At 38.2% G+C, this 27,091-nt stretch overlaps 1 long non-coding RNA gene across 1 annotated transcript in view; it reads right to left on the reverse strand.

Moving 5' to 3' along the window:
- The window catches only part of LOC145513138 (uncharacterized), a 53,550-nt gene that overhangs the window by 16,577 nt on the left and 9,882 nt on the right, over positions 1 to 27,091 (reverse strand). The window lies entirely within an intron of this gene.

The following is a 27,091-nucleotide window of genomic DNA, read 5'->3' on the forward strand; positions in this document are numbered from 1 at the left end:
TGCCATTTGTGGTGGGGAGGGGGGCATGTTTCAAGAAAAGAAAATAGCTTTTCAAAGGTTTCTCGCTTTAAATGTTGTTTAAAAGCTTTTTAAAACGCAGCTTTTTTCTTCTCCTTAGGCATCAACAGGAGATAATTGCCTTAGCATGCTTTTAAATAATCCTGTTTAAGGCACAAAGTAGCATGGAAGCCTGTGCTTGGAAAACTTTTTACTTAACTGGATTGTGTGGGTGTGGATCTGGGGTCAGACAGAGAACCTCTACAAATAACAACACTTTGGATTTTCTTTTAGGATGATTTTTAAAAATTTTATCTTTTAAATTGTCAAACAGTAAAATTGACTCTTTCCTTTTTTCTGATGAACACGTCTGTGGGTTTTAACACATATATAGATTCATGTTACTACCACCATGATCAGGATACAGAATAATTCTATCACTCCAGGGGGGAAAAAAACAAAAAACACCTATGCTATCCTTTTATAAGTCACAACTTTCTCTTTTCCCTTAAGCCCTGGTAAACTGCTGATCCATTCATCACATACTCTTTTTGAGAATGTCAGATAGAGTTCAACATGTTTTGTCTGTGACTAAGGAAATAAGAAGGGGATGACAGAGGATGAGATGGTTGGATGGCATCCGACTCAATGGACATGAGTTTGAGCAATTTCCAGGAGATACTAAAGGACAAGGAAGCCTGGCATGCTGCAATCCACAGGGTTGCAAAGAGTAGGACTCGACTGAGCAACTGAATAACAACGAAAGGAAAAGAACAACTTGAAAGTTCATGACACTTGAGGGGTGTCGTGACTCTTGTCTGCACAGAAAATGACCTGAGGACATGAGATCAGTTGTGAAATACAAAACTCTTGAGCCATCTATGGCAGCTGCTTACCCATTGTTCTCTTTTTGTAAAATACTTTTATTTATTTTTGGCTGTGCTGGGTCTTTGCTACATCAGCTTTCTCTCTGCTTGTGGCAAGTGGGGCTGCTCTCCAGTTGCGATGCACGGGTTCTCACTGCAGCGGCTTCTCCTGTGGAGCACAGGCTCTAGGGTGTGTGGGCTTCGGGGGTTGCGGCTCCCAGGCGCCAGAGCACAGGCTCAATAGTTGTGACACGTGGGCTTAGTTGCTCTGGGACATGTGGGATCTTCCCAGACCAGGGATCAAATCCATGTCTCCTGCTTCAGCAGGTGGATTCTTTAGCACTGAGCCACCAGGGAAGCCCTATCAATTGTCCTTTAAACCCTTGGAAGGATGCCTGGGGACCTAGGCAAATCAGAATAGGGGGACATCCTTCTACCGAGGCAGAGCATTCAAGTTGTGCAGTGGTTGTGAGTTATGAGATCAGGACTAGAGGCATCCACCCACTTTCTTTCACATAACCACTGCATTAGTAGGCAGAATAAATTCTTGCGTATTTTTGTCACTCCAACCTGCACTGAGCCCTTTCTTATCTGCAGCAAACCAGAACATGTTACGGTGCCACGTGGATACGAAAGAAGAAAATCAAGCAGCTTCATCTTAAAGCTGAAATCTAAATTTCCATTTCATTTAAATATAGTTGACCTTAAGATTTATTAATTTTATGCTTCATTTTGAGAAAGTTTAGGAAATGATATAAACCTTAATTAGCAACAGATATTTGACTATTTTTAACACAATGAAAGAGCTGTTTGGGTCAGTTTCATACTATTTTACAACTTGGAAAATAAAAACATTTTAGATCCTATTTGAGACATCCTCCCCCTCCAAAATTTAATACTATAATGATTCTAACTAGATCGTATGAATTCTAGCACTGTAAAATGTTATGCATTCCTTGTTTTAGATTACGCTAGGGTGAGCAGATGTTCAACAATTTGAAGTCTGTTTAGAACCTTCCTACCTGCTGGGTTTAATTTCAGAAGGAAGCAACATTCTTGAAGATAGACAAAATGTTATTTGTTCTTTTATCCATGTACCACATTGCACTAATTTTCATCATTTCCAGCCCTGTTTATGGCAGGTCATTTCTAGTATACATAAAATCTAATTGTAATCCTTAGAAGGAATGGATAAATTCTGTTCCTGTGTCTGGTAAATAAGATATTATGAAAATCATTTGAGGTATACAGCATGTACATATTGATGCCTGGTATTGAGCTGAAAATAAAAACCCATAGATTTTCTACTCTATTAAATAAATGTTAAGACCTTAAGAAGAGTATTTATTCACCTTCTTTATAAGTTTGCAAAATATCAAAATAAATTACTTTATACCAATACAGATACTAGTGTATTCTAATTTTCTGTGCTTAGATTGCTAAAATACCTTCTATGCACACACTTACGCTTATAATGAATAATGGCTGGCTTCCTTTTACTTATTCTGTTCGCTTCAGTGTCTGTATTACTAAATTGGTTGAGCTCTCCAGTACCATGTTGAATGATGTGATGATAGCAGGTCTCCTTGTTTTATTCTCTTTCTTAAAATGAAATCTTTGGCATTTCAATATTAATGATTATCTAGCATTTTATAGATTCACACTACAGAAGTTTCTTTGGAGCCCAGTCTGGTGCTCTGTGACGACCTAGGGGGTGGAATGGGATGAAGGGAGGGAGAGGATATATGTATGGTTATGACTGATTTGTGCTGTTGTATGGCAGAAACCAACACAACATTGTAAAAAAAATTTTTTTAATGTTTAAGATACTTAAAGATATATAAATAGTTTGCAACACCTGAACCTACTTGGATCTTGATACAAATGGTTAAAAAATGATACAATTGGTACAATCAAAATTCTAACAAGCTATTTTGTTGATACTGACAAACTGATTCTTAAGTTTATATAGAGAAGCAGAAGATCTAGAATAACTAACACAGTATGGAAGGAGAAGAACAAAGTGGGAAGACTGACAGCACCCGACTCCACAATTTTCTATAAAGCTATAGTAATCGAGTTTGTGTGGTACTGGCCAAAGAAGAGGCAAACATGTCAACAGAACAGGACAAAGTCCAAAAATAAACCCACATCAGTAAAGTCAAATAATCTGTGACAAAGGAGCAGAGGCAATACAACGGAGAAAAGATGATCCTTTCAACCAATAGTTCTGGAACAACTGGACATCTACCTACCAAAAAAAAAAAAAAAAAAAACAACAAAAACCCTCTAGAATCCAGACACATAGACACAGTCCCAACCCTCTACAAAAATCAGCTCAAAGTGAATCAGATACAAATGTAAAATGAAAAACTATAAAACTTCTAGAAGAGAACAAAAGAAAATCTTGATGACTTTCTGTATATCAATGTACATTTGTTGTACAAAATCAGTTGTATTTTTAGACACAATACTAAAAGTATGGTTCACAAAAGAAGCAATTTGCAAGCTGGAATTCATTAAAATCAAAAATGTCAAGAGAATGAGAAAACAAGCCCAAGACTGGGAGAAAATATTTGCAAAAAGTGTATCTAATAAAGGACTGCTATTCAAAATATTCAAAGAACACTTCAAACACAACAATACAGAAACCACTTTAAAATGGCCAAAAACTTTAACAGACACCTCAGATAGAAGATATACAGACAGGAAATAAGCATATAAAAAAACATGCAACATCATCTGATATTAGGGAATTGCAAATTAAAACAATAATGACATACAACACACCTATTAGAAAGGCCAAAATCCAGAACACTGAAAACCCCCAACACTGGTAAGGATATGGAACACAGGAGCTCTCATTCATTTCTGGTGGGAATGCAAAAGGGGACAGTCACTTTAGAAGTTAGCTGGTCAGTTTCCTACAAAACCATACATAATCATACCATATGATCCAGCAATCACGTTCCTTGATATTTACTCAAATGAACTGAATCCTCTGGCCACACAAAACTTATGTTTTGCACGTGGATGTTTATAGTAGCTTTATTCATAACTGCCAGAACTTAGAAGGATAGCAACGCACTTTAGTAGATGAATGTAGGAATAAACTGATATAATCCAATCAGCACTGAAAAGAAATGAGCTACCAAGCAATGAAAAGACACAGAGGAATCTTAAATGCATTTTGCTAACTTCCTGAAGCCAATTTGAAAAGACTGCATGCTGTATGGTTCCAACTGTATGACACTCCTGAAAAGACAAAACTAAGGAGAGAGTGAAAAATCAGTGGTTGGCAGGAAGCAAGGGATAAATAGGCAGAGGACAGAGAATTTTTAGAGGAGTAAAACTATTCTGTGTGTTAATACAGGTCGTTAGACATTTGTCCAAACCCACAGAATGCACAATGGCAAATATAAGCCCTAATGCAAATGATGAGTTTTGGGTGATCGTGTATTAATGCAGGTTCATCAGCTGTAACAAAAGTACTCTGTGCAGGATGTAGATAGTCGGAGAGGCTGTGAGTGTGTTGGAACATGGTTATGTGGAAATTCTCAGTGTTTTCTGCTCAACTTTTAAATATTTACTATTTCTTTGGAGATTCTTTTCACATTTCACATTTTCAGTTTTCATCATTTTTATGGAAGGCACTTGTGTTATTTCAGTTCTTCATTGAAATAGGTATTAAAAGAGGATATATTCATCCTTTGAAGAGCATGTATCCATATTTTAGGAGGAATGTATAAATCTGCTTCTATTTCTTCATAAGTACATAAAAATGGTGATACCTTACTATGAAGTGTTATATACTGCCAAAATTTTCATTGTCCCTAGAAGTTTAATGTATAAACAAATCTCTACGTGTTTGGAGGAGTGCAATTTCTCTTTCTTTTCTCCAGCCTTTGAGGGACACCATTCAAGGTCCTGGAATGGTCCCTGGTAGATGCCATTGTGTACATCTGCTTCAGTTAATGTCCAACCTAAAACAAGAACCCATTATCTGAATTCTTGCTTGGTATTTATTTTTCGTATCTGAAAGTAAGATGCTTTCTTGTTTTTTGTGTGTTTATTATAAACTAAGGTCAGGATGGAGTTCTATAATTTGCTGCAGCTGTCATGTGCTGCTACAGCTATACAACATGTAAATCCCCTGGCTGCTGTTTAGCTGTGACAAAACCTCATTTTGAAAAATAAGGATACTGCACTCTAACTTTTAACCAGGCTTCAGTGTCAAGGGCCCTAATACACTTACAGTATGGAAACATCTCATCATACCAAGGCTCTTGAACCTCAATCAGGAGGTGAGAGAAAATCAAAGCCCAGTTTTTATCCTTATTTGTGCCAATCACCCCTTTGTTCATGAAACACCCAGGTAGTATGAGTAAGTGAACTATTGGTCAATCAATCCAAACTAAAGTGTTAAAATTATGTCTGAGTTCTTTCCTCCCAATCCAGTCGTTCAAATATCTAGTCTGAATTTAAGATGAGGAAAAAACTTTCAACAAGTTGGGAAGGTATAGAAAGGGAGCACTTATTTGAAAGTTAGGAACTTTCTCCAATGAATGGAAATAAAAGTATGCTACTGAAACTCCAAAGAGGGAAATGTAATTTCACCATACTACTGGGCTCTATAGCAAGTGTCACCTACATATTCAGATTCACATCAATAACTTCCTTAGTTTTCCAATAGTTGGAACAATTACTGACCTAATGTTTTTTGCCCTTGCTCCTGCTTACCAGTCTTCATCTCACCCAGGTTTTAGATCTATCATTTTGCATGCCATTAATAGGCGACTTAAAACTATTTGCCCTTGGGGCTCTCGGCCTGAAACACATGCCCCACAAATTACCACATCAGACTCTTCTTACCCCTCATACCAGGTCTGACCTATCAGCTTTTAAAAGCACATCATTGTACCCAAAACAGTCACCATCCACTGCCACAGCTATTCCCCTTTTAGAACACTGTTTTACTTACTTAAAAGCACTGATTGTTTTCACATGTGATTTTATCTATTTATCATGTACGTATTTTGTATGAATTTCAGGAGTGCAAGGTACCAGCCCATTTGATGCATCTTTCCTAAGTCAGAACCTGCCACACTGACAGGCAAATTGTAAATACAGAGAAAATATTAGTTAAACAAATACGATAACTTACAAACAGCACAGAAGATGTAATGAGGGTCACAAAACAGGATGTAACTTTTTTAACTTTGCCTAAGAAAAATGAAGAAGAAGCTGAAGTTGCTTCAGCCGAAGAAGCTGAAGTTCAACAGTTCTATGAAGACCTACAAGACCTTCTAGAACTAACACCCAAAAAAGATGTCCTTTTCATTATAGGGGACTGGAATGCAAAAGTAGGAAGTCAAGAAACACCTGGCGTAACAGGCAAGTTTGGCCTTGGAGTACAGAATGAAGCAGGGCAAAGGCTAATAGAGTTTTGCCACGAGAACGCACTGGTAATAGCAAACACCCTATTCCAACAACACAAGAGAAGACTCTACACGTGGACATCACCAGATGGTCAACACCGAAACCAGATTGATTATATTCTTTGCAGCCAAAGATGGAGAAGCTCTATACAGTCAGCAAAAACAAGACCAGGAGCAGACTGTGGCTCAGATCATGAACCGCTTATTGCCAAATTCAGACTTAAGTTGAAGAAAGTAGGGAAAACCACTAAACCATTCAGGTATGACCTAGATCAAATCCCTTATGAGTATACAGTGGAAGTGACAAATAGATTTAAGGGACTAGACCTGATAGACAGAGTGCCTGATGAACTATGGACAGAGGTTCGTGACATTGTACAAGAGACAGGGATCAAGAACATCCCCATGGAAAAGAAATGCAAAAAGCAAAATGGCTGTCTGAGGAGGCCTTACAGATAGCTGGGAAGAGAAGAGAAGTGAAAAGCAAAGGAGAAAAGAAAAGATATTCTCATCTGAATGCAGAGTTCCAAAGAATAGCAAGGAGAGATAAGAAAGCCTTCCTCAGCGATCAGTGCAAACAAATAGAGGAAAACAACAGATTGGGAAAGACTAGAGACCTCTTCAAGAAAATTAGAGATACCAAAGGAACATTTCATGCAAAGATAGGCTCGATAAAGGACAGAAATGGTATGGACCTAACAGAAGCAGAAGATATTAAGAAGAGGTGGCAAGAATACACAGAAAAACTGTACAAAAAAGATCTTCATGACCCAGATAATCACGATGGTGTGATCACTCACCTAGAGCCAGACATCCTGGAATGTGAAGTTAAGTGGGCCTTAGAAAGCATCACTACGAACAAAGCTAGTGGAGGTGATGGAATTCCAGTTGAGCTATTTCAAATCCTCAAAGGTGATGCTGTGAAAGTGCTGCACTCAATATGCCAGCAAATTTGGAAAACTCAGCAGTGGCCACAGGACTGGAAAAGGTCAGTTTTCCTCCCAATCCCAAAGAAAGGCAATGCCAAAGAATGCTCAAACTACCACACAATTGCACTCATCTCACATGCTAGTAAAGTAATGCTCAAAATTCTCCAAGCCAGGCTTCAGCAATATGTGAACCGTGAACTTCCAGATGTTCAAGCTGGTTTTAGAAAAGGCAGAGGAACCAGAGATCAAATTGCCAATATCTGCTGGATCATCGAAAAAGCAAGAGAGTTCCAGAAAAACATCTATTTCTGCTTTATTGACTATGCCAAAGCCTTTGACTGTGTGGATCACAATAAACTGTGGAAAATTCTGAAAGAGATGGGAATACCAGACCATCTGACCTGTCTCTTGAGAAACCTGTATGCAGGTCAGGAAGCAACAGTTAGAACTGGACATGGAACAACAGACTGGTTCCAAATAGGAAAAGGAGTACGTCAAGGCGGTATATTGTCACCCTGCTTATTTAACTTCTATGCAGAGTACATCATGAGAAACGCTGGGCTGGAAGAAACACAAGCTGGAATCAAGATTGCCGGGAGAAATATCAATAACCTCAGATATGCAGATGACACCACCCTTATGGCAGAAAGTGAAGAAGAACTAAAGAGCCTCTTGATGAAGGTGAAGGAGGAGAGTGAAAAAGTTGGCTTAAAGCTCAACGTTCAGAAAACTAAGATCATGGCATCTGGTCCCATCACTCCATGGGAAATAGATGGGGAAACAGTGGAAACAGTGTCAGACTTCACTTTTTTGGGCTCCAGAATCACTGCTGATGGTGACTGCAGCCATGAAATTAAAAGACGCTTACTCCTTGGAAGGAAGGTTATGGCCAACCTAGATAGCATGTTTAAAAGCAGAGACATTACTTTGCCAACAAAAGTCCGTCTAGTCAAGGCTATGGTTTTTCCAGTGGTCATGTATGGATGTGAGAGTTGGACGGTGAAGAAAGCTGAGCGCCGCAGGATTGATGCTTTTGAACTATGGTGTTGGAGAAGACTCTTGAGAGTCCCTTGGACAGCAAGGAGATCCAATCAATCCATCCTAAAAGGGATCAATCCTGGGTGTTCATTGGAAGGTCTGATGTTGAGGCTGAAGCTCCAATACTTTGGCCACCTCATGCGAAGGGTTGACTCATTGGAAAAGACCCTAATGCTGGGTAGGATTGGGGGCGGGAGGAGAAGGGGACGACAGAGGATGAGATGGTTGGATGGCATCACCGACTCGATGAACATGGGTTTGGGTAGACTCCGGGAGTTGGTGATGGACAGCGAGGCCTGGCGTGCTGCAATTCATGGGGTCACAGAGAGTCGGACACGACTGAGCGACTGAACTGAACTGAAGATAAATGAAAGTTACAGCTGACAATTCTTAGAAGATAGGCATTAGTGACGAGAATGAGAATCATGAGACTGATAATAACACTTCTTAAAAGAGGGCACCGAGGAGGCAGGACTTCTAGAATGGAGGCATGAGGAGCTCTGCAAAACCTCTCCCACCAAAGCAACGACACAGCTGTACAAAATTGACTGAAATAATTTCAGTACTGTGGAGAGCAACCAGAGGCATATTTTTTAAGTGGAGAAGAGTTCACTGAAGAAAAACTACCAAACCCGAGGCAAAAACAGTGGGACTTGATGGAGTTTTAGCTTGGGGCAGTTTTTCATCTGCCCCTCTCCTACCTTACCCACTCACTAAGCAGGAACCAGTAGTTCTACTGCTAGAGGGCATGGATTTAATTTGAATCAGAAAGCAGACAAATCCCAAATGCCTGGACATTGGCCAAAACCTGTAGCAATCCTAGTGGCAAACCAACAGGGAGAATGAAATCACAGCCAGCATGAGACTGCAATTCTGGTTGAGACAGGCGGTAGACTGCCCGATTTAACAAGAATCGTGGAATGAGACACTACAGTGGGCTTTGATAAGTCCCCATGTATCTCTGGCTTCCTGGAAGGCCATGTACATGTGCAAAACTGCACAGGCACTCAGGAGACACTAGAGAGGGTCCTATCTCTCCAAATATCACCATCTGTGTCATAAGGGCCTTACATATTCCCAGAGAAAATACAAGGAGACTCAGCAGAAAATTAAAAGCCAGGTAAGACTTATGAACTGCCAAAACTTGGGCCGTGTTCTCAGACCCACACAATAGGTAAACAAATGAGTGTGTCTGTGTTCCAATAAATTTTCATTTATAGAAGCAGGTGGTTGGGCCAGATTTGGCCCACAGGTCATTTTTTGCTGATCATTGTTCTAAAAACTGTAAGCTAACCTATCGCGACATTAAACAGATGACTGGTTGTGTGGGTTTTAAGGGATAAGAAGTAAGGGATTATAAAAGAGCATGAGAAATCTTTGGAGGGAGCATAATAGTAATTATCCCAATTGTGGTGATTGTTTCATGAGTGCATAGATATATTAAAATCTAACAGATTGTTGATTTTAAATATGGGCAGTTAATTATACATCAATTTTATCCAAATAAAGTTACTAAAAATCAATTAATGCATTTTACCGCCTTAATAGAACAAATTAGAACAATCATATAACCACATCGATAGATGCATAAAAGGTATTTTTTTCAACTTTTATACTCCTTCATGATACACTACACCCAACAAAATACTTGACACATAGTATTCATCCAGTAAAAGTAGCTCTTAGTATGGGACACAGTTGCATAATGGAAAAGTATAGCAGAAATAACTGGCTTTTGAAACAGGCAAGCTACTGTTTAAGTCCAAACTATGCTGTTTACTAACTATAAATTAGTGCCAACAATAGTTATGTTATTGGTTTGTGTTGTAAACATTGAAACAGCTTACACAGGGTGTGCTGTGGAACTCCTGACTTTCAGTGGCTAGCCATTACTGTTGGTGTGGTTTTCTAAATTTAACATTTTTAAATCCATACAGATCCTGGCATGCTGTGCCCAGTAGACTCATCAATAATTAACAGTAATGAGTTAGTTACATTTTGAAACAATTTATTATGTCAATTTTCAATCATACACTAAAATAGAGAGACTAGATAATGAATTTTCATATACTCAAAACACCTTCCACAGTAATGGTCATTTTGCCATTCTTTATCATCTGTCATCCTTTTTTATATAGTCCAATCCTTTTTTGATTGGACTATCTAAAAATAAATTCCAGACATCATAGCATGCTACTTGTAAATACTCAAATATTTCTGAGATAGATTTTTTTTTAGTTAAAGAGTTTTAAATGCGAGGACCTTGTATTAATTTTCTAGAGCTGTCATAATGAAGTACCAGAGACTGGGTGGCTTAAACAACAGAAATTTTCTCACAATACTGGAGGTTATACGTCCAAGTTCAAGGTGTTGGCAGGGTTGGTTTCTTCTGCTAGGTCACCTTGATGATCATCTGCCCCTGTGTCTTTACACGGTCTTCCTCCTATGTGTATTGTGTCCTAAATTCCTCTTCTTACATGGACATGAGTCATATTTGAATTAGGCCTACACTTCTGAACTTATTTTACTTTAATTACTTAAAGGCCCTATCTCTAAACACAGTCACATTCTGAGGTGTTGGGGTTAGGACACAATTTAACCTGTAACAGACCTATACAATGAGGGAGAATTGTGATGGCCATGGAAATGCCTGTCTTGGATCTTCCTTTACAGGTCTTCTGCAATGAATAGCATCATCAGATGGCTATCCAGTGGCTATGCTTTGAGATCTGTTGTATATACATGGACTAGTGTACACACAAGTATTTCTTCGCTTTGTCAGCTGAGAAAACTGTGAAATGACATTTTGGTAGCAAAATAACTCATATCTTGGTTTCTAATGACATTCTTCAATAAAAGGAACCAGGGCTCTTTGAAGAAACAGTTGATCCCAGTACTGGGCCAGGATATCTGCAAGAGGAGCCTGGAGCATCTCATAAGTGCCAGAAAGCATGGAAGTGCTAAACAAAAATAATAACTAAAAGAAAAAAAAATCCCACGCATACCCACATGGAAGTATGTCAAAGGGACCTAAGAGCCAAAATAAATGCCCCCTGTGGCCACAGCTGGAGTAATCTGAGCAAAAAAAATAACTTGTATTGGATTATAATGCAAAGTAAAAAATAAATATTTACAGTTCCATACGGATATAAGTACATGATTGTGTACATAAGTAAAGAGAGAGAGCGATTTCCTGAGCAGAAAAATTTCAAATAATGTATGTAGATACTTCACACTAAAGGAACTGGAGCATAACTTCCCACCACCTAACTGTAAGCTGCACATAGCGACTTCCTTTCCGAAGAGTACAGTATGGAAAAGGCAGAGAAAAAGTAACTTTACGGTGGAGAAACTGATAAACACAACTTCAGCCTCGTGATCAAGGTGAACACTAAGAATCATAAATCAAATTGATAGTATGTACCTTTGATATGCTGTGATGAAGACAGCACTTTACCTCTGCAGTCACATTCTCAAAAACTCATAACTTCAGTCTAACCATATGAAAAGCATCAGAACAAGTCCACTTGAGGGACATTCTATATTCCTGACCAGTACTCGTCAAAACTGTCATGGTCATCAAAAGCAAGGAAAGTCTGAGTAACTGTCACAGCCAGGAGGATTCTAAGGAAACATAAGAACTAAATGTAAAGTGGTATCCTGGATGGCAGTGTGGAACAGGAAGAGGACCTTGGGTGAAAATTAAGGAAATCTGAACAAAGTGTGGACTTTACATAATGTACTAATATTGGTTCATTAGTTATAATAAATTGTGCCATACACTTTAAGGTACTCATAAGAAGGGAACCTAAGTGCAGGATATGTGGAAGCTCTTTGTACTGTTTCACAACTTTCCTGTAAATCTAAAATTATTCTAAAATAAAAAGCTCATTTAAAATTTTTTAAAAATCTATAAGACAAAATGCTATGTGGGTTATGACTTCAATATCTAATATTTATTTAGCACTTTCCAGGCTACAAAGCACTCTCTATTGCATTAACTCATTGAATGATAAATCCATTACCTTCAGAATTTTATGATGAGATCATGTTATGAAGCCTGTCTAAAAAGCACATTAATAAAACATATAACTGTCATTATTTCAATAAAATCATGTTCTGCTCAGAAAAAAAAAAAAAAGACAACGACTCATAAAGGACCTGAATACCAGCAGAGCTTTTAATTTCTGGCAAATTTCACATCTCTGCTCTGTGTGTCAAATCTGTTCTGGGCATGTTGGGTTCTAGTTTGCAGATCTCCAGTGATTTTAACAGCAGTTGTGAATACTTAATGAAATTCATCATGCATTTGTAACAAATTGCTCACCTTTCCCAACCCCAGAGAGAAACGTGGAAGTGGGGGGGGGGGAGGAGCTCGTGATGAATTCTATCCCTCTTCACCAGAGCGGGAGGAATAATTGACAGAATGGGTGCCTGCCAGAGACCCAGCCGGAGCTCTGACAGGTCAGGACTGCCCCCTCCATATGGGTCTCTTTGTTCACCCTCCTCTCCAAATCACTCTCCCTGACATGTCACTTCACCCCTTCACATTCTTCTGCCCCTGTGTCATTTTTCCCTCTCCTCTTCACTGCTTTAGGCCATCAGGAAAACTCAGAAAATCCCCACAAACCCTACTGATGCCAGCACGTGGTACTCAGGAAAAATAGGTGGCTAACTGTAGATTAGAGTATTAATACACTTCTCTGATTCCACAAACGCCCTAGAGCACTTACTTCTACAAAACTTATTTCCTTCTTTCATTCTCCCCTAAACATACAAAAATCAGGCAGGAACCAAATCCAGGGGCAATACTGAGGTATGGGATGCTCTCCTACTCAAAATGCAGTTAAGCCTGTGAGGAAAATGACTTGACTGTAACTCATCATAAACCTATAATATGTAAACTAGAAAGAAAATTCTCACACAAACTCCAAATATTCTTGATCATAAGAAAACAAAAACATTCAAGGTGTAGAACCTGACACATGAAGGCTCTGAACCATGCTAACCAAGTGACCTGAGACTCACAGGTTATGTCCTTATTTGTAAAATTGAAATATTACCAGCAGCACCTAAAAGGATCAGGGCTTGCCCAGTGGCTCAGATGGTAATCTGCCTACAGTTCAATCCCTGGGTCAGGAAGATTCCCTGGAGAAGAGAATGGCAACCCACTCCAGTGTTCTTGTCTGCAGAATCTCATGGACAGAGGAGTTTGGTGGGCTACAGTCCATGGAGTTGCGAAGAATTGGACACGACTGAGCGACTAACGCTTCCCACTTCCCACAAAAGGATCATGAGATATAAAGGCAATAAGGTGCTTCGAGTACATTATTAGCATTCAGTAAATATCAGAGAAGAAAAAAATCAGTTTGGGATAAGAGTAGCATATGCTATACTGACTCATGCTTCCAGGTCCATACGGTATAAAAATAACAAAAGTTCACCTTGATCACAGGATGGTACACGTTAGTATGCTTTTGACGGAAATCTTGAACACTAGTTTAAATAAATTGTGTAGCATAGCATTCATACAAAAAGTCATAAACATTAGCATATCAGAAATATCTAGCCCTAAATCTGGCACTTATTTTTAGAAAGACAAACACTAATGAAATATATATGTGACTTAGAAGTTGAAATTATCACTGTTCAGCCAGCTCTTTGCAAGTAAACATTTATTTTTAAAATATTTTTAAACCAATCACTTTGTAATATTCTTAGTATGTAAGTTATCTATATATTTTGGATGAATGAATGATAACAAATACATTAAAATACTACGTGACATTTAGGGAGAACATGTGATGAATATGGAGTTTCCTTGGTGGCCGAGACAGTAAAGAATCTGCCTGCAATGCAGGAGACCCAGGTTCAGTTCCTGGGTTGGGAAGATCCCCTGGAGAAGGCAATGGCTACCCACTTCAGTATTTTTGCCTGGAGAATCCCACGGACAGAGGAGCCTGGCGAGCTACAGTCCATGGGGTTACAAAGAGGCGGAATAAGTAAAATAATCTAACTTTTAAGTTCTCTATGCAGAGAAATTTTTTTTAACTCTATCCTGCTCATACTGGAACAATTCCTTGGGTACCTCTGCTAGTTGCTACCATACCATCACCACCACCAAAAAAAATTAAGACAAAATCATTGAACCATTTGATATGAACTCTGTTTCAGAGTCGAAATTGCTTCAAGTTATGTATGCCAATTAAACACCTATAATTCAGTGGTGGACAAGAACTATAATCAAGATTGCTGTAAATCTCTCCTTATCTCAAGGAAATGAGAAGTTTGGAGCAAGAGTGAGAATGCCAGGGTTAAGTAGGATGGTCACAAAAAAGAAGGAGCACACAGAATTTAAGACAATAAGCAAGCTTCTTTTACTCTGCTTTTGCACACTAGATATTAGTCTAAAAGCATTTTTGGTACCTAAGCTACAAGAGTAATTGGTAATATTTTCATACCCCATAACTTCAGAGTGGCATCTCACAGGGGAAGGAAATGAGTATTATATCAGCAACTCATATTCTTTCTCAGAGAGAATAAAGAAAACTCTTTTCTTATATCTAATTGACATGATAAGAAAACTTAGGCATTTTTTCTTTCTTTTTTTAATATTATGCGATAAACATTCAGTTGTGACTAGTCCTTATGATAAATAAGGCATAAGCTTTTTCCCTCTTTTTTCTCCAACATGCAAGTAATTGTTAAGGGACACACCTTACAGCAGCAAACAAGATGATACTGATACTATGTCCAACTCTTTAGTATAGAGACAATTAATTAGGCAAAATTTGTCACTGTTCAGGAAACAATCAAACTTCATGGCATTCACTAAATTACACGTCACTTAGAGCATGATCGGAGAAGGCAATGGCACCCCACTCCAGTACTCTTGCCTGGAAAATCCCATGGACGGAGGAGCCTGGTAGGCTACAGTCCATGGGGTCGCTGAGAGTCGGACACGACTGAGCGACTTCACTTTCACTTTTCCCTTTCATGCACTGGAGAAGGAACTGGCAACCCACTCCAGTGTTCTTGCCTGGAGAATCCCAGGGATGGCGGAGCCTGGTGGTCTGCTGTCTATGGGGTCGCACAGAGTCGGGCACGACTGAAGCGACTTAGCAGCAGCAGCAGCAGTAGAGCATGATATTTACAACTCAGCTCACAGGCATAGCTTCCTGAATACATGAAACAGAAAACTGCAAAGAAACCAACTGGTTCATGGAGAAGCCTTTAGCTAGTCAATAAAATGAGAGCTGGAAAATAGGTTATAGAAAAAGTCACTATAAAGCAGAGTTCCAGATTCACTGGGGATGTGGCTTTTTGACCTGCTACTAACAAAGACTGAAATATTACTCATTTTCTCCACATTTTCATGTAAATTTAATTTTGATGAAATGGTTGACTTGCCAACCCTGGAGACTGGTGATCTCTCTATTAATCTACAGAATGAGTCTTAATGGTAAACTCTTCAAACAAGCACTTTTTCATTCCCTTAACCTCTCTTTCCATTTAAAGCACTATGCTGTGCCCCTCAGAATATATTTACTGGAATGAAAATGAACAGAAATATGAATGTTTTATACTTGCTCCCTTACCCCCAAAAGAATGAGTGTATGATCCTTAAAAGCCAGATAATTACTCCCTGAAGATGTCATGAAAACAATAGCAAATTTAAAAGTCTAATCCTTTCTCATAAAATAAGAGCAAAGGAACTACTCATAAAAGATGTAAAGATTGGCAGAAAACAAAGAATCAAAGGTGATTGAAAGAGTTATAATGTAAGAATGCCTTCAGCTTGACTTGATCATTTTTCACCTCTAGAAAACTGGATATTACATTTTTCAAATGTTCCCTGAATTTTCAAAATGTCATGGAAGAAGGCAGTAACTGCCTTTTTTAAGTTTTCATTAAAGTTTCTCTGATTCACATATGGATTTATGAAAGAAATTGATTTCTGCTATCAGTTATGTTGGGCCAACTCTCCTACTGAGAACAACTGTAATAACTAGCTACACTTTTTAGAGGCTGTTTCAAGGCATCAGAGGGCTATCAAACCAGGAAGGATTCGAAGGGTCAAGAACCCAGAGAGAAAAGAAGAGTGGAGAAGTGAGTTTGGTATTTAAAAGTACTTTTACACATAAGGGATTTTCTAATCCTCAAGCACTTGGCTAAGAGGCCAAAAAAATAAATAAATAAAAAATAAAAACCTATCAAAATGTAGTGGTTACAAATCTTAGTTTTGAGTTTTTCTGAAAGCAGAGCCCAATAAAGAACTTAGCACAAGTAGTTCATTTTGGGAGACGCCAGGAACATCAGGAGGGAAGTGGAAACTGCTCTAGGAGGGAAGGGACGCAATGAATAAAGAGGATCCTAATCAGCAAGATACAAAGGATAGCAATAATTTAATACTAGAGTCACTCTGGGAAATGTTGTAAAGCACATACTATGCTCAGATATTTCCCATCTAAGGCGTGATGGGCCTGAGGTTTTTGTACATTCTTTCTTATCAGGCACTAGGTGAGAGATAATGCTGAGATGTTACTCAATTCCAGAGCATTTCTAACCTTCCTTGGGTATAGAAGAGTATCTTTCCAGAACAAGTCATGAAGCATGAAGGTACAGATACTGACAGTTGTCAATTATCGAAAGCACATAGATATGATAAGCTTTAGGGATTTGAGAAGGTATCGACAGTATCTGCTACAGGCAGTCTGCCCTCTGTAATGCTCAGAACAACTCACACCTCAAGTTAAGTTTGCACTATTTTGTCAAGTCTTGTCACTCTTCTTCAAAGTCACATGTTTTAAAAATGTACGTGCAGGAGTTTTAGTGAACCATGAGACATGTCTCATGGCCATGAGTCCAAAGTCTGCAACCAATATGCACCATATATCTCTCTTCTATCATTTAATCTCCCTTTGTAATTGGCCAGTACTTCTGATGATGTGGGGTAAAGAAGATCCTTACCCTTAGAGGCTTCAGCCTCTGGTTACCATGCTCTTGTTATGTTATGCTTTCTGCTAGAACCTATTCATCATAAATTATTAGATAGAACAAGATGTGGTTCAGCAGTTAAAAAAAAAAAATCCGCCTGCAGTGCAGGAGATGCAGGAGACAAGGGTTCAATCCCCAGGTCAGGAAGACCCCCTGAAGAAGCAAATGGCAACCAACTCCAGTATTGTGGCCTGGACAATGGACAGAGGAGCCTGGTGGGCTACAGTCCATGGGCTCTCAAAGAGTTGGCCACGACTGAGCATGCCTGTACACACGTGGAAAGACAGTGAATCTTCCTGCCTTCATTATGCAGCAGCAACTCTATATCCTCATGGTAATAATGATCAGTTTCCACTGACAGTGTAATAACTTCCTAAATGCTTTCCACTCCTGTGTGAGAGCCCAGAATGACTGGGGTTAGCTGTAACTTTAGCTTGTGTGGATCTCTTGCTGTGCAGCCTGGTAGAAGCTTTTCTCTTCTGGAAACTGAAGCCCAAATTCCTCAAGCCCAGTCATTAGGAGTAAGACTTAAAGGGACCACTACTGCTACTCCCAGTTTCAGTCCTTAGACCCTGCAGGTGCCTGATACTCAGGGGTCTTTGGAGTCACCAACATTTTCATAACATTGAGATTTGTCTTTATCACCATGTTGACAACTGCAAAAATGCAATATGATTGGTGCTATCACTTGGGTTACATTTATGGCAATTCCTTATAATTTTTCATAATATCCTGATATTTTCAGGACTCAGACTAGCTTATTGGATGGAAATATAATAGGGACTACCAATCCTGCAACCTCTAAGTCCACAGGGTGACACTAAATCTGCCATTTCTCTCAGGATGCATTATGGATTCTCATTTAGTCTCTTCACCAGGGAGTAATTTTAAGGGATTCTACTTGTTTTTCCCAAACATTTTGCTTCTTTGTCCAGAAATCAGGCACCAATGTGAAAATTATGCCAAATTATATGTGTCTTTATTATGTAATGAGGGACTGGGGAATTCACCAGAGTGCGCTTATGAACCATTGGATTCACAGTGAGATAGTTGAGTCAGGACTTCACATTATCACCTGACCTCTGTATTACCCTCCCACACAGGAGGGTCTTGACAATCTTTTTTTAGTCTCCTGAGATTAGAGTAGACTCAAACTCTGAGATGAGGATTCTGTCACAAGAGGTTTATTTGAGAGTGAAAGGAACACTAACAAGGAGGAAGTGATGCCGAGAAAGGATGGCAACTGATAAAAGATATATTATTATACCAGCTAATCCCTTAGGGGAAGCTCAAAGTTTAAAAAAAAAAAAAATAGTGTAAAACACATGCTCCAGGATTATCCTACCCAAATGTGGGGGCACTGTTAAGATTTATACACCCACAAATGCCAGTCATTAGTTAAAGACTTACTTTCAGGGATTTTTAATTCCTGAGCATTTGTAGCACATGAACATCTACAGCGGCCATCCAGAAAAATCCATCAGGCACGTATATGCAGATTTAGTCCACTAATGATGTAAAAATTCTGAACGAGGTAAAGGTGAAAACATCACCTACGGGCTCTGAGGAACATTACCTATAGAATCTGAGGAAACTAGCAGAGATTTCCACATTTTCAAGGAATTGGAAAATTCAATATGCACCAAGGCATAAATCATAAAATCAGCTAGAGAAAACAGACACATCACTCTCAAAGGAACAACAATAAGGCTGATAGTTAACACTTGAATAGAAACCGTGAAGATTAGAAATCAATGGAATGACACCATCAAAGTGCTAAAAGAAAAGTATTTCAATTTAGATAACTACACCTAAGAGAAAACATCCTTCAAAAGTGAAGCAAAATGAAAAGAGCTCCCGATGAGCAAAACTGAGTTTTTCACCAGCATACAAAAAATTTTAAGTGCTAAAATTACTACACATTCAGAAAATATTAGTAATTCAATTGAATTTAAGTGTACTACATACTTCTTAAAAGAAAGCTTGTGAGATTGGCTAAATAAAATGAAGCACAATAATAATATATGACTTAAATATAATGATAGAGGTTTTCACAGTAAAAGAATAAATTATATATAATACAAACATTGCCCAGAAGAGTGTGTATAGCTTTATCAATAGAAAAAAATCAACTCCAAGGCAAGAAGATTACTCGAGAAAAAAATAAGATATTTTATTGTGATTAAATAATCTATCCATCAGAAAAATTTATGTATCTTATAGACTAGTATATGAAATATAAAAGCAAAGTAATGAATTTTAACATATTGTTCTCAGTAACTAATAAGAGAAGTCAGTATTAGTAGTAAAGACAGAAAAGTTTTGAAGAGCAAAATTTTAAAATTTTGATCACATCAGTGTATACACCATCCTCACAAACTGGAGAACACACATTTCTCCCAAGGTGATGTGGAGAATTTTTCAAAATTGATAATATACTGTTCTATAGTAAGTCTCAACAAATTTACAAGGACTGAGACAATTCCATGTACATATGTGATCAAAGGGAATTAGAAACAAGTAACAGAATTATAACAAGAAAATCTCCCAATATCTGAGCCAAAGTTAATGTTACAATGCAATTTTTAAATCAGTCAAATGGAAAGATAATGAATATAATTGTATTGAATCTTCTGTAAAAACTCTCTGATAGGGGCTTCCATGGTGGCTCAGATGGTGAAGCGCCTGTCTGCAGTGCGGGAGACCCAGGTTCAATCCTTGGATTGGAAAGATCCCCTGGAGAAGGAAATGACAGCCCACACCAGTACTCTTGCCTAGAAAATCCCATGGATGGAGGAGCCTAGTAGGCTACAGTCCATGCGGTCACAAAGAGTTGGACACGACTCAGCAACTTCACTTTCACTTTCAAGGCATACTTATAAAAAGAATAAATGCTGATATTTCATGATCTAAGCATCCAACTCAGTAAGTTATCCAGCAAAAGTAAGATAACAGTAAAATTAGATAAGAAATTAATAAAATACAAAGTACACAAAGAAAAAAATTTAACTGCAACATTTGAAAACTGACAGTTTCATAAAATAAATAGTAATTTAATAAAACTATCAACTCCATGGGAAGACTTCAGAGAGAAATACAAAGAGAAAAAAATCCAAGCAAACAGCATCAGGAATGAAAACTACAAAAAAAAAGTAAAAATATATAAACAGCTTTATATAAATTTAGATTAAACAATGAACAGATTTCTAGTGAAGCACAACTTAGTAAATCTGGCATAAGAAACAGAAAACCTAAGAAATGTGTATCTATTAACTATTGCAGTATTTCATTATCCAATGAAAATCTTCAGAGAACACTTCAGACTGACATGATTCTATAATTGAATTTCTCCATGTATTTAAGAAATAATTAATATTGATCTTATTTTTAAAACTAGAGAGTAGAAAAAGAGAAGAAATTTCTCAACTATTCTGAGACCAGCATAACTACCATACCAAACATCTGTCAAAAACATACATACAAAATTTTATATAAAATATTAGTAAAAATAATCCTGAAATACATACGAGTTGGATTAATTATAGGAATGAGCAACTGGTTTTAACATATAAAAATAAATCACACAATTCACCACATTAACAGAATAAAGGGTAAAAATTTATGGTCACCTTGACAGTTTTAAAGAAAGTATATGATAAGATTCAACAGTATTTCATTTTTCCATGAGAAAACTTGTTATATACTAACAGAAGTCTTCCTTAAGCTATCTTAAAAAATAGTTTACGTTAAAAAATTGTATTCAATAGTATGGCCAATGAGGAGAGCAGCGTGGAGGTTTCTCCAAAAACTAAAACTGGAATTACCACATGTCTTGGCAATTCCACTCCTGGATATAAAACAAAAACGCTATTTCAAAAAGATACATGCAACCCAATGTTCACAGCAGCATTATTTACGATTGTCAAGATATGGAAGCAACTTAAGTGCCCATCAAATGAAGGTGTGGTATATATAGCTACAATGGGATACTACTCAGCCATAAAAAAGAATGAAATTGTGCCATTTGCAACAACAGGGATGGACTTGGAGGGTACTGTGCTTAGTGAAATGTCAGACAGAGAAAGACAAATACTGTATGATGTCACTTATATGTGGAATCTAAAAAATAAAACAAACTGGTGAATAACGTTCAGAAAACTAAGATCATGGCATCTGGTCCTATCACTCCATGGGAAATACATGGGGAAACAGTGGAAACAGTGTCAGACTTTATTTTCTTGGGCTCCAGAATCACTGCTGATGGTGACTGCAGCCATGAAATTAAAAGACGCTTACTCCTTGGAAGGAAGGTTTTGGCCAACCTAGATAGCATGTTTAAAAGCAGAGACATTACTTTGCCAACAAAAGTGCGTCTAGTCAAGGCTATGGTTTTTCCAGTGGTCATGTATGGATGTGAGAGTTGGACGGTGAAGAAAGCTGAGCGCCGCAGAATTGATGCTTTTGAACTGTGGTGTTGGAGAAGACTCTTGAGAGTCCCTTGGACAGCAAGGAGATCCAATCAATCCATCCTAAAAGAGATCAATCCTGGGTGTTCATTGGAAGGACTGATGTTGAAGCTGAAACTCCAATACTTTGGCCACCTCATGCGAAGGGTTGACTCATTGGAAAAGACCCTAATGCTGGGTAGGATGGGGGGCGGGAGGAGAAGGGGACAACAGAGGATGAGATGGTTGAATGGCATCACCGACTCGATGAACATGGGTTTGGGTAGACTCCGGGAGTTGGTGATGGACAGAGAGGCCTGGCGTGCTGCAACTCATGGGGTCGCAAAGAGTCGGACATGACTGAGCGAACTGAACTGAACTGGTGAATAAAACAAAAAGGAAACATACTCACAGATTTACAGAATAAACTAGTAGTTACCAGTGGGGAGAGAGAAGGAAGGAGGGGCAAGATAGCAGTAGGGAATTAAGAGGTATAAACTATTATGTATAAAATAAACTACATGGATATATTGTACAACACAAGGAATATAGCCAGCATTTTACAGTAACTATAAATGGAGTACAGCCTTTAAAAGTTGTGAATCACTGTATTGTACCCTTGAAAATTGTATAATATATAATATTTATATTATATATAATTATAAATATGATAAATAATTATATAATAATGTATAACAACTACACTTCAATTTTTTAAATTCTGTAATAAAACTCCTTGTATATATAAAAAAAACAAATGGCCAAGAATCTTTTGCAACTCCTTCTTAAATGAGGATAATGTGTAGTCAATAAACATGAGAAAGTATCCAGTCTTCTTAACCACCACAAAATGTAAACTGCTGCTCCTGCTGCTGCTAAGTCGCTTCAGTCGTGTCCGACTCTGTGCAACCCTATAGACGGCAGCCAACCAGGCTGCTCTGTCCCTGGTATTCTCCAGGCAAGAACACTGGAGTGGGTTGCCATTTCCTTCTCCAATGCGTGAAAGTGAAATCGCTCAGTCGTGTCCGACTCTTAGCGACCCCATGGACTGCAGCCTACCAGGCTCCTCCATCCATGGGATTTTCCAGGCAAAAGTACTGGAGTGGGGTGCCATACTAACTCCACAGTAATTTAGAATTGCATATCTATCAATAATGACTGAAATTTAAAAGACCAGCGGATCACCAAGGACAGAAAAGGATGAGGAGAACCTGGAATTGGTATCATTTCCACTTTGGAAAACTGTTTGGTACTCTCTACAAAAGGATGGACATGCACAAACTCCACCATCCCCACCCTCAACAATCACAAATCTAAATATGAACACAAACATCCATACATATATTGACTGAAAGGTTTACATAACTACAATATAATAGCATTCTTTGAATAGCTGCAAACCAGAAACAATGTAAATATCAATAAAGATTAGAGGAATTCATGAAAAGAAATAGTTATTTCTGAAACAGAATGGAACAATAGCATGGACATAACTGTGAATGAAAGAAACCAGACACAAAATAGTACATACTGTATGACTCCATTCAGGCAAAAATAATGTAAAAGTGAAAGAACTTGTTTCCTCTGGAAGAGGTAGGCAGTAAAATGGAGGGGACATTTGTGAAAATTCCTCAGTCTATACTTGGTATTTGTGCACTTTTCTGTATAGACATTATAATTTGATAAAAATTATTTTAAAATACAGGCTAAAGATAATGGAAGTCATATCATTAAATAAAATTAAAGGATAATATCAGAATTAATCACAGAAGAAACCAGAGGATAATCATTGTTAAGATTTTGTACTAGAAAGTAAATCAAATTTCCTGACTTATTCTTTAAATGATTTAAGTAAAGTTTTGAAAACTCTCTGAAAGATCATATTATTATTATGAAGTGGAATATTACATATTAAATGCAAAATGAATAAATTGAGTATTAATTCAATATATCCAAAGGGTATCCTGGATTAAATGAGAAAAATCTCAATTATAGAATTTTACTATTAAAAACAAAGTTTGCATGCCTGATGGACTATATTTTTTGCATTAATGAACTTAGACTAGTTTGCCTTAAAACCAGTTGGAAGTACCAGCAACCCCTCAAAGAATTTTGACCCCAATTAAATGTTTTATCTTTTCCCCAAAGCTGCTTTTGCTTCTCTGTTCCCAGTTGCTGTAAACGACAGCTTAGTTTTTCTAATCACTTACATTTAAAACCTCAGTACTACCCTTGACGCTGCCCTCTCTCTCCACTGATCTTTTTGCCTTATTAGTTTTCACATCTGTCACAACCTTTACATTCCAGTGATCAACCTCTTACTCAAGCCCACAATTACTCTTTCCTAGAATATTGCAAATATTATTTCTACTTCTAGTCTCTGGATGTCAGTGAGGGATATATAAGCTAGTAGATTAGTTTTTTGTGTACAGCATTAATCATGTTATTTTTCATTTCAAAAACCTTAATTGAGTTCCTGTTATCTAGAGAATGAACCCTGGTATCCTTAGTTTGACTTCCAAGACCATCCTAAATTTAGCCCCAAACTAATTTCCAACAAGCATGCTATAGTCCAGTAACACAGCAGTAATTACATTCACCTTACTTTTCTGCCTGTTTCTTTCATTGTGCTACTTTCATTGTTAAGAATTACTTTTTTTTCTTTTTTCCACAATTCTAAATTCTCTACGATCTTTAAAACTCAATTTTTCATGAAGGTTTTGATACTGAGTGAAGTCATGAAAACTGTAGAATAAGAGGGGTTTTTTTAAGAGAGTTTTTTATTTTTATTTTATATTGGAGTATAGTTGATTAATAATGTTGTCTTTCAGGTGTACAACAAAGTGATTCAGTTCTACTTATACATGTGTCTTCTTTCTCAAGCTCTTTTTCCATTTAGGTTGTTACAGAATATTGAGCAGAGTTTCCTGTGCTATACCATAGGTCCTTGTTGGTTCACTATTTTAAACATAGTAGTGTGTATATGTCAATCCCAATCTCCCAAATTAAATTGATCAGGCTTTAGAATCACTTGAGGAGTTTTTATAATTAACCAATATGATGAGGCTCAAGAAGCAACAGGTAGAACCGGACATGGACCAACAGACTGGTTTCAAATTGGGAAAGGAGTACATCAAGGCTGTATATTGTCACTCTGCTTATTTAACTTATATGCAGAGTACATCATGCAAAATGCCGGGCTGGATGAAGCACAAGCTGGAATCAAGATTGTCGGGAGAAATATCAATAACCTCAGATATGCAGATGAGACCACCCTTATGGCAGAAAGTGAAGAAGAACTAAAGAGCCTCTTGATGAAAGTAAAAGAGGAGAGTGAAAAAGTTGGCTTAAAATTCAACATTCAGAAAACAAAGATCCAGTCCCATCACTTCATGGCAAATAGATAGGGAAACAATGGAAACAATGAGAGACTTTGTTTTGGGGGGCTCCAAAATCACTGCAGATGGTGATTCAGCCATGAAATTAAAAGACACTAGCTCCTTGGAAGAAAAGCGATGACCAACCTAGACAGTATATTAAAAAGCAGAGACATTACTCTTCCAACAAAGGTCTGTCTAGTCAAGGCTATGGTTTTTCCAGTGGTCATGTATGGATGTGAGAACTGGACTGTAAAGAAAGCTGAGCACCGAAGAATTGATGCTTTTGAACTGTGGTGTTGGAAAAGACTGTTGAGAATCCCCTGGACTGCAGGGAGATCCAACCAGTCCATCCTAAAGGAGATCAGTCCTGGGTGTTCATTGCAGGACTGATGTTGAAGCTGAATACTTTGGCCACCTGATGTGAAGAACTGACTCATTCAAAAAGACCCTGATGCTGGGAAAGATTGAAGGCCGGAGGAGAAAGGGATGACAGAGGATGAGATGGTTGGATGGCATCACCGACTCAATGGACATGAGTTTGAACAAGGTCCAGGATTTGGTGATGGACAGGGAGACCTGGTGTGCTGCAGTCCATGCAGTTGAAAAGAGTCGAGCACGACTGAGTGACTGAACTGACTGAACTGAACTAGGGTCATATCTGCTGAGACTGTGAGAGGGCACAGCTAAAGTTACAGAACTCTGTGAATCTTGAAAGAAAGTCCTTTCTAGTGGTGGTAAACACCAGATGGGACTAGTTTAGGGGGAACTGATGGACTAAAATCTGTGGGCACAGAGGATGGCAGGACTAAGCAGAAAGCTAAGGTGAAATCATGTCAGACTCCCCATGTACGTAGATAACCATGATCCCAAATTGAAGAGAGAGATAAGAGCAAATTATCTGATATGGTCAAAAAAACTCCTATCAAGGTGACTATGCTATAGATTACACTTATTAACTCTACAGAAATTACTAAAAAATACATGTTTTTAAAAGCAGTACAGTGAAGTAAACAGAGACAATCCTGGACTAAAGACAACATATTGAGGAAAGAATAAGCACAGTTCCAAAAACATCACAGGAAAACGATCTAAATATACAAATTGCATAGAAAACACTGAAAGAAGTCAGAAAAAAAGCAAACAAGCAAAAGTAAGATACTTTATAGGCATATTTGTAAAATACTTTTCATGACAGTAGACAGATTTCCAGTTTCTGTCTAAGATGTAGAAAGCTGGTAAGAACATCACTCCCACCCTAACGACAAGAAAATGCAGGATAATGTACAAAATTATAATGTTTCTTGGACACATCAAAAAGCTTTGGTAATAGAACAACCAACAACTCTAACATCAAAGGAGAGACAGGGCGTGAGCACTGTTATAATAGCTGCAGCAGAATGAAGATGAGATCTTCGTACAGGAGGATAAAAGGGGTTCAACTAAAGTTTTAGTGAACTGTGGAAGACCCAGTGTGAGCAACTGTAAGAGAACAGAAGCCCTAAGAGTTGCTGACACACAGGACTTTGCACCCACTTAGAGACTCTTCTCCATGGACTCATTCAGGTACACAGGACTCACCAAATGCACAAGGCAAAGAGCGGGGGAAGGGGGGAAATGGGAGAAAGCCTCTCTTGGTGTTGCAGACCCAGAGGGCAGGAAGGCAGCCTGTGGGGAAAAATACAAAATGCCACCCTGTGCCTTCTCCTCTAGCCAACACAAGGTTTAAGCCATCGGGGAAAGGGCCACAAACATTAATCCCTGAGGACAGAGTAAAATATCCACTGTCACTATGGAAAATGAAAAACAGGAAAAGAAAATTCCCTTAAGGAATGAGTAGGAAACCATCCTGGACTCAATCCATTAGCTGGATCCTAATACAGGTGCAATGGGAGGATCACTGAGAAAACGCCACCCCTGAGAATCAAGGACTAAGGATCTGTATAAAACTAAGGCTGGCCCAGGAAAACAGACTCCCCTTGCTTCCCAAAACAGGCTAGCATG

Source organism: Giraffa tippelskirchi, chromosome 7, assembly GCF_054371585.1.
Source record: "Giraffa tippelskirchi isolate mGirTip1 chromosome 7, T2T-mGirTip1v1.2.pri, whole genome shotgun sequence".
In the NCBI taxonomy this organism is placed as follows: Eukaryota; Metazoa; Chordata; class Mammalia; order Artiodactyla; family Giraffidae; genus Giraffa; species Giraffa tippelskirchi.